The sequence below is a fragment of the Pteropus medius genome, unplaced genomic scaffold, assembly GCF_902729225.1.
Source record: "Pteropus medius unplaced genomic scaffold, Ma_sr-lr_union100, whole genome shotgun sequence".
Lineage (NCBI taxonomy): Eukaryota > Metazoa > Chordata > Mammalia > Chiroptera > Pteropodidae > Pteropus > Pteropus medius.
Window position 1 is genome coordinate 22,479,705 of NW_024351730.1, and position 10,022 is coordinate 22,489,726.

Consider the following 10,022-nt stretch of genomic DNA (forward strand, 5'->3'; position numbering starts at 1 on the left):
TTAAAATTTAGCACTTGGTTAAGGTAGTGTTTGCCAAGGTCCTGCACCATAAAATTATTTTTCCCTTTCTACATTTAATTTTGGAAGCAAGTCACTAAATCCAACTCACACTCACAGAGAGGGTGAGAGGAGATGAAGCTCCTAGAAGGAGAAGTATCAACATATATATTCACAATTCTTTTTTTAAAAAAATTCATCACATCATTCCATTTATTCATTCATTCATTCATTCATTCAATTATTTATAGCACTATGAACTCATGTATATTTACTTTATACATTAGGTTATAAACCAATGCTATCTTATTTATTTTGTGACTTTAATCATTCCAGCTTTGGCTTTTGGGGGTTCTCAAGTTGGTTGTTTGTGTACCCCTGACATGTCCCTAAACTTTGTTTTTTGAATGCTTCTTAAACTTCTGGCACTATGAGATGTTCCAGGCTTATCTTGCATTTTTCCCAGCCTGAGACCTGGAAACTGCTATTTCTTCAAGGAGTCCTGGTTCTGTCTAAACAGAATAGGATTAGAAACAAAATTCTGAGCACTGGGTGTGCTCACTGATAATGAGGTATCACGCTTCTGGACTGTTTCAGGGAACAAGGCTAAGAAATGTAGGTTTGTATACTAATTCATATATGTACACATATCTGTAATTATTTTTGTATCTATCTGTCCATCTTTCTGGCTAAATATGAACTCATGCTGATGTCTCTGACTCTTCTCAAGTCTGCTCAAGTGTTTGCTCAAGTCTTTCCCCCTTTTTTACTTGTAACTTCCTTCTTTGACAGTGAAAACTTGACTCCCACCTTCTACCATCTATTTACTTATTTGTTCAACCCCAGGATACATGTGAAGGAGTTTCGGAATTGTTGACCCATACTTCCATGAGAAACAATTTTACAACCAGAGTACAGGGTTTATGTACAGTTCCTTTTGTCTTTAGTTTTATAGTTTCTAGTTGAAACATCATTTTTCAAAGTTACTTAGTTCAGCTCCAATTTTCTCCCATATTCTTCAGTGAGGTTATGACTAGTGAGTTTTGGGTGACTTACCAAGACAGGTGAGTTTGGGGTTTGAGCTGCTGACTGACCTTTGGCATGGTTTGTATGTGTGGATAGCTCTTTCTTGTCTGTGTTCCAACAGGGCATCCTCTGTCAACAGGACACAAAAGTGGCAGGTATCCTTTACCCAGTATGCTCCCTGACATTGGCACCCAAGGTGGTCACTCCAATTCCTCCACAAACTTTACATCAAGTGTCATGCAGATAGACAGATGAACATGTCTATCTCTTTCAAGGGCTTTAGAGGCCGTTGCTCTCTGATGCCCCTGGGTCCATCCAGTTGATCTCCTCTCTTGCCTCTGTCAATGCAGTCATATTGTGCTCTCCTGGGTTGGTCCTGAGCCCTGCCAAACATACCTCCAAGAAATTGAATCGCTTTTCTTGCTTCACCTATTCTCCCTGTTGGTGGCTATATGTGGAAGGCTGAGGTGCAGTTAACAATGAAAGAGATCACATTCTATAAATGCAGCATTTATGGTCTAAGAATTCAGGAGAAAACACAGTTGGAAGATGTGTTCATGCTAAGGAAGGCATAATAGTAAATTTAAGATGACCAGAAACTTGGATTTGTGGTTACCATCAATGAAGAATAATGATAAATTAAGAGAGCCATTGGGAGCCAGAATTTATGGTGACATGATGGATGATGCATCATCATGAATAATGATATAACCAGTATTAAATTAAATAAATAGTAATAGAGAACTATTGAGGCAAGATCTATTTTTTTTTTCAATACAAACAGGCTCCAAAGAACCATTGCATCATGAGTAATAACAGCACCGTTGCCTTTTTCTTGAGAGAGCAGATATAAAATTAGCCAGAAATGAGATGCATTTGATAATAAAGAGGATAGTACCAATAAAGAGAGGGTAGCTGGACCTGAACAGGAAGTTATGGAGCCTCAACATTAGGAAGAATCTTTATGTGCACAGATTGGGCAATAAACAAGTATGTAAGTATCATTTCTCCACTCATTTTTCAAAATCTTAATTGATAAATTAGTACATTTCACATTGGCTCATGCTGGTGTTGCATAAATTCAGAGAACATCATTAATGCAGAATAAAATGTCAAGGGTGCCCCCACTACTCAGACTGCTTTTGGTCCCAGGAAAAATCAGGACCAAACCTTTACTTCATACAGAATTGGAGGAGTGAGACCCCCAGAATTGGAGGAGTGAGACCCCCAGCTTTTCTTCCTGATCACAAACACCAAGCAAACCAGCAACACATAAGCCCAGTGCCAGCTCCTTGACACTATCTAACCCTTGGCCTTAAATCCAACAGAATTTTTACCAGAAGAGTCAAATACACAGGGAAGGGCAAAGCAAAGAGGACAAGATTTCCAGGGGACCAGTGGAATGGCTTCTATCCTTAAGTTGGAGTGGGGACACGAGCCACTGAGTACTGGAAGCAAAACACATGGGGCCAGACTGACAGCAGGGAGTCCAGTCCTGGCTCGGTTAGCATATGCACTTGTACATGTAGATGTAGGCTTTGCAGCTGGGGCACGTGTACGTCCCATTCTTGAAGTCGTTGATGAGGCAAGGGAAACAAGCAGCAGCCTAGACCATGCCCCATGAAGCAGCAAACAATACCCAGCATGAGATTAGGCCAGTCTTGTAGGAGATCTTGGTGGTGATGGCCTGCTGGCAGTGGGAACACACCATCTATATGGGTATGCCCTCAAAGGTTTCTTTCTGTAACACTGTCACCATGGTGGCAGCCCCTGAAGGGACCAGGACCATAGCAGTGTGGCTCCCAGGGTCAGGGTAGGGCCCTGGTGGGTAGGCCCCGGCCAGTAGTCACCCATGGGTGAGTGGGGTTCTGGAGGACGGTAGAAACCTGGAGACATATGGGCGCCATATGCATTCACATTTGGGGGGAATGAAGCCAGATTGGGGCACTGGGTGACCTAGGGGGCTCGTAGGGTGGGGGGGCCAATGTCTTCAGGGGGCAGCAATAAGCCCAATGTAGGCTGCATCACAGCTGGAGAGGTACGGCCTGAGGTAGGCAAGGCTCCACTTTTCTCCCCCAGAAGGGGTCTGTGGGGCCTCCAGGATAAGGAGGGAGCGAGTGCTTAGAAACATTTGTGTCTCCTCCTGGACCTCGAGAGGCAGGGCACCCGAGGCCAAGTGAATGCCGAGAACCGCAGGGGTCTAAGTGCTGGGAGTTCCAGACTCTCAGCCCCACTGTGCTTAGAGCTGGAATTTAAACACACATGGTTCCGACTCTTGAGAGCAAGCCTATTTAATGATATCAGTAATTTATTTATCTTTCTCTTCAACTAGATAGCTTTTCTCAGCAAAAGGGACTGTGAATTAGAAGCCCATGTGTCTCTCTTGGCACTTAGCATAACCTGATACATAATGGGTATTTAATAACAATTAGATAAATAAATTGATTTATATTATGCGCTATAAATATTCTAAACTACAAATCACAGAATTTGGACTTATAATAATATCCTAGACTTCCAAATAGTAAATACTGTAAGTTGAATTTTATGCAAATTTGAATCGTGCTTTAAGATAATAATAATGGGACAATCTATTTAAAAAATGTGAAATAATGAAAATTCTCTCAAATTAAAGTACATAAAAAATTGCATATTCAAAACTGATAAATCTAGTAATGTTCCATATGAAGGCATCATTTTTGTATCAGTTCATCTGATCTAAAATTATCTAAATTATCCTTGTTGTGTGAGTAACTGATGAACAAATACATGAATACTTGCATGACACCAAGTATTGCATGATATATTTTGGATATATCTTTTGGAAAAGGTAGAATCATGACTAATGAAAGATTTTAAGTTAATAAAATGTTACAGGTGATGATTGATAAATAGGTGGATTAGTATATGAAAAATACTGCATGCAAATGAACAGATGACTTTTCCATATTTACTCTTTACAGCCATTCAGGTCTTACTCAGGTCTGAATATATGTCACAAATTTTTTTCATTTATTCACTTAGTCAATTGATATCTGGACCTTAAGGACTGGTTCCTTAAAAAACTGGTCTTAAGAATTTCAAGGGAAGAATTGAATTAAAGAGCAGTAGTACTGAAGAGTAAGGAGTGGTACCACGAGGCTTGTTGTAAGAGACAGAGAGTGAAATATTTGGGTCAGTGAAAACCCTTACCTACCTCAGGTGGAGTAATTTGCTTGGTGATTTGAGGAGCCACACAGTTAAGTATCAGGAGTCATAGACATCTTCCAGTGATGGAAGGAGACATCAACAAGGCAGATATACTCGAAAGTTTCAGATAATCTTAGCCCATATTTTTGGGCTTGGTACTAGGGCAAGGGTCTATAAGGGATCAGAGTGTAGAGTTTGCTCCAGTGCCTGTTACAAAGAATGTGTGCCAAAATTAAGATGCCTTTACATTATGGAAAAGATAATCTCTTTATTTAAAAAAAATTACAATAAGAAAAAAAAAAGTAGAATACCGCGAAAAATACCCAGGTATTCGCTCCACTGCTTGTTTCCAGTGCTGAAGTTGTGGGTCTTTCTTATTTAGAAAAGTATCGAATGAGAGCGCTGGCCTCCCTAACTTTGTGATGGGGTGAACAACAAAACCATTACTTGAGACAAAACTGATTCAACACAAAAATGATTGCAAGGTATCGAGGCTAGGAATGGAGAAGTGCTCTGACCTATTTTATTACCTTTTTTATGACAAAAGTGTGGGACCACAGTGCCATCCACTCACAAATTCTTACCGCTTACAGAATACTGGCAAACACATACATTATTCTTCTTTAGGAACATAAATATCAAGCAGCATTTCTCTAAAGAGGAATTGTTTAGAAATATAGTCTATGTTCTGGAAAGCAGCAGGCTTTGCTTAAAAAACAATAAATAATAATTCCAGGTTTTTATTCTATATGTTTCACATGAAAGAATGTATATTTATACAGGGTGTGTGTGTGTGTGTGTGATAGTTTGCTTAGGGTGCCATAACAAGATACCATAGACCATGTAGCTTAAACAACAGAAATTTATTTTCTCACACTTCTGGAACCTGGAAAGTCCAAGATCAAGTTTCTTGCAGGGTTCACATTGGGGGTTAGGACTTCAACATGAATTTTGGGAGAACAAACATTTAACTCATAATAGTCTGTGAAATCCCTGGACCATGTAGGAGGTTTTTCTGAATCTCTTATGACAATCAGACATCTCTCAGCCTTGCTGAGAAAAGGGAGTTTCCAGCAATTATGCCGATGATGGCATAAGGCCAGAGACTTCCTTTGTCATTTCTCGTACCTTGTCATTGCTATAGAAGCTGGGAAGAGAGGTTTTATAATATTTCCTTATCAGAGAAAGTATATATCATTACAAAAAAAGTATTTAGAAAGGGCTTTTTCTGTGTAAGTTATCATTCTAGGACTTTTAAGAGATGTTTTCAAAATATTGTTTTCCTCAAGCAGTTTATAATCTTTTACAGTCTGTAGACCAGTTCAGCTACAGACCCATGTCTAGCCTAGCATGAGCAGCCAACACATATAAGGAGAAATGCTATTAATGGATCATAGATTTTAGTGAAATTTATTTCCAATTGGCCCTTGACTTACTTTGCTCTATCTCTGCTTGATTTGCTTATATTGATGTCTTACTTCACCTTGCTGACCTCGTGACACTTCTGTCTTCTAAATGTGGCAGGCAGATTAGCTGCTTTCTTTAATCCCTCTCACTTTGTTCCTGTTGTAGAAGGGAGTAAAAAGTGCTCTTTCCTCCTGGGGAAAAAAAAAAAAAGAAAAAATCTTTTGATGAAGGAAAACTGTCTTTTTTTTTTTTTTTTTTTTGAGAAAGATACTTTCATGACTTTTGGGTGGCAGCAAATGTGATAGGTGGTCTCCTCCCTCCAGAGCATGATTTATGATTTATAAAGGCTCAGATTAAACACAGGGAGAGATTGTTTGCTCTGCCTGACAACAATAATAGGAAAGGAATGTAAAAGCTGGGACTAGTTGAGAAAGTATAAGAAAGGAAGAGGGGGAGAGACTAGGAAAGGAGATCGGTCAGGGTTCAGCATGAGGAGAGTCAGGTAGTGTTGACACAAGATAAAACAAGCCTCTTCATGTTTGATTTTAAGTTCCTTGATACAAACTTGTGTTGCGGGTTCTTTGAAAAAGTGACTGAGGGGTAACCAATATAGGGCTTATGACAAAGAAGAGATAGCATGTATAGGAGAGAGGATAAAGCCTAGGTAAAGATAGACTTTTGCAGCACCACGAAATAAGAGCGGGAGGTGCCAAAGATAAACGCAAGCAGTCCTCCCTGATTCCTGAATTCTTAGAAATTTGGAGAGGGTGATGTTGGCAATTCTGGATGCTCTCCATAGATGAGATCAGCATGGGACTGAAAGTAGTAAATCTAAAGGGACAAGAAGACCCTCTTGGGCTGGAGGACATTCGTCCTCCTAGAATGTGAATTCTCTGTGCTCTATGGAGTGTTTTAAGCTCTACGACTTGCGACCAGACTCGTTAGCTTCCACTGAAGACTCAAGGCACTGTCTACTTCTCAAAATTGTCCCAGGGCTTCTAGATCCTGAATATCAGAGAAAATATAAATGCAAACATTTTAGTAATGTTCTGTGGTGAGAAGGGTGTTTGTGTAAAATGAATAAGTGGGGGCAGTTAGTGATTCTGACTACAACAATCTAATTCAGTGCCATTCATTTTTCACTTAAGGTTCTGCTTTGTGTCGGGCATTGTACTAGGCACTACAGGAGTCACAAAGATGAGTCCTTGAATCCAAGAAGTCACCTATCTAGGAAGAATTACATAAAGTTATAAGTGACTGTGATATAAGTTCACACGAGAAGTACCACGAAAAAGCAATCTAAAAAGTGTTATGAGTTGTCAAAGTTAAGAAGGTTATACTCTAGTTAGGGAGTAATCAGATATACATTCAAGAAGAATTATTTTATAGAAAACTTTAAGTATGAATAAAGTTTTTTAGAGCATCAATGAGGAAGGGAAAAAGAGATAAAACAAACAAACAAATAAACTTTCATATAACCAACCACTCACACTAACCAACAACAAAAAAGATGGATCCCAGAAAGAATAAGTAGTCCATCATTATCTGAAGAGATGGCATTTTCTAGCAACCACGTGTATAGTTTAACTTCTGTGAAGAAGAGTATATCTAATCTTCAACGTTAATAGCAATGCTAATCATAGAAGTAATTATTATCTTTTTAAAATGTCTGTCAGGTTATCAGATACTTTAATTACATGATTTCATCTATATCTAAAAAAACTTCAGGGGAAATATTATTTTTATTATATATGTGAGAAAATGAAGAAACAGAGTGATTAAATCATTTGCCTAATTTTATACAGCTTTATGGCTAATAATTGACACAGTCAAGATTAGAATCTGTCTGATACCAAAGTCCAGTTTACTGTGCTTTGATGCTTCTGAGCAGTTTCATAGATTTATGAAAAAGTAAACAAAGTCAGAATTAGAGCAATGGAAAAGCATTTGATGTGAACTATGTACTTAGACTAAACTTTGAGCAAAGACGCTTACAGATCAAGGGTTGTTTGCAATTAGTAGACAAACTCTGGTTCAAAGCTCCTCTTTAATGCTTGTCTCTTAAACCTTGGTGTTCCTCTGGTCCCTCTTTTCACTGCAATCTCTCCTCCAATCACATGGCTACAATAACTCTCTACAAGACAATAATTTCTGAATTTCTGTTTATAGCTACAATTAAGAAATACTATTCAAATGCCCATTTTCTCCACTTCAGGGTCTTAAAGACACTTGAACATGCAAACCCCAGCGTTCTGCTTAATAGTTACACTAAGTCAACAGGCATAAACCAGGACTATTTGAATAAACTGGTCTGTCTTAAGCTCAGTACAGCCCAAACTGAACACGTATTCAATAGGTAAGTTCTTTTGGTTTTATCTCATTCATACCACTTAACTTCATCCATAACTCTCATTTCCTATTAGCACTACTTCCATCCAGGCCACTTACTGGATTATTGCAAAAACTTCCTAGCTTGTCTCCTTATCACAATCTCGTCCCTCTCCGTAACAAGAGAGATGCTTTCGAAACACAACTGTAATTTTTACTAGCTTCCTTTTGTAGTCTCCTCTTACCTACATTTGCCCAGACACTCTTCTTTACCTCTTTATTTGTCTCGCTTCCAAATTTTTTTCCTGTCTCTGGTAAGATGTTACTTACTCCAGGAATTCTTACCTGACACCCTTCGAAGATGTCAGGTGTTTCTCTTTTCACTTCGCTTATCATTGTATCTATCATACTACATTGTGATTGCTGTCTCTCGTATGAGATGGTAAATGCAGTGAGAGCAGGATGGTGATTGCTTCTTGTTGCTGATTATTCACATCAAATTGCAGTGCCTGGTATGCAGACTCATCTTTTTGTTGAAAGAATAAATAGAACTCCATCTATTAAGTACGACTCTGTGCAAGGCCTTGTTCTTAGCCACTTATGCTCATTAATTTATTTAATTCACTCATGAAGGAGGTCCAATTACCATCCTCATTTTATAGATGACAAAAATAAAGCCCAGAGAAATTAAATAACTCAACCAAAGTCATATAGCAAATAGGGGCAGGGAAAAATTCAAACCTGTTTAACTAGGATATTGCATTGTCTTTCTGGCCATATGGCAGGGCATTACAGAGATCTGCTTGGTAAGGGAGAATGTGAAAGAAGATTAAAGGAAGACACAAAACCAGCACAATATTAGAGCAAAAATACAAATCAGACCTGGACTGACAGTAAGGTGGTTACTCCTGGTTTAGTCTCATTGGCATCTCAATGAATGAGACTGGTGGCTGACACAACAACCTCTAGCTTGATGTGCGCATATTACTTATAGTTACATGTCTATTTATATGTACATCTATAATATTGAAATAATCACCATTTCATAAATTTCTACTATTTGCCAGGCTTTTTACATATGTCCTCTCTAAGCTTTTGATGAAACGATGAGATCGAATTGCCTAACCTTGAGCATATTTCCGTCATTAAATATTCTTCCACAAAATTATTTTCCTGACTGCATATTATTCCATCTTATGAATGTATCATATTTATTTATTTCCTATTGTAGCTTATTTTATTTTTAACATTAACTGATATTAATTATTAATATCATTAGCATTAATATTAATATTAATTAGAATAGTAAATCACTTGCGAAGCTTTAGAAAATAGTGATGTGTAGGTCCCAATTTCAAAGAAACAGATTTAATTTGGCTGAGTGCAGTCTAGCAATTGGGAATTTTAAAAGTTCCTCTAACAATTTTAATGTGCAGCCAAGACTGAGTACCTTTATAGACAGAGAAGATATGAGGTGAATCACTCCTAGAATCAGGTGGCATTTGTAAGTACCCTATATTTATTATTAACATAATACTAAATATTATGAGTTGCTAAATGAACAGTGAATCTGACCTATTTCACAGTTTGACACACCTGCAAAATTATTTTGTAACAAACAAAATTATAGGACTTGGTTCATCAGGGTTTGTGCTCTAAGTTTTCCATGTTAAGCCATACACAGTATACTGAATACTTAAAAATGGACCTTATTGACAACTTGGGTGAAAAAGATTTTTAAGCTAAACAACGACATAATAATCAAGCAATAGATTCTTCAGTTAAAATCCGAGTTGGTCAAATAATGTATCCAGCACATGGCATATGATAGGTAGTCAAATAATATTTTTTAATGAGTTAATTCATTTAGTTGAATTTCATATAAAATCTGTTTTTTTTCTCTTTATAGCCTCATTAACTTTTTAATTTGAAAGAACTTGATTATTGTACACTTTAGGGAAAAATTATCTCTGAATACTCTATGGTTTGAGAGGAATATTTGTTATACATGCAACATGAAATGAATTTACAAGTTTTTTCTTTTTCTGCCCCAAAGAAGCCTGTGTCCTTGAACA

General features: G+C 37.7%; 1 pseudogene; it reads right to left on the bottom strand.

Annotated features, from left to right (window-relative positions):
- Positions 1 to 2,527: 2,527 nt before the first annotated feature.
- LOC120588165 (cell death-inducing p53-target protein 1-like) lies at positions 2,528 to 8,343 on the bottom strand (annotated as a pseudogene).
- Positions 8,344 to 10,022: the final 1,679 nt, after the last annotated feature.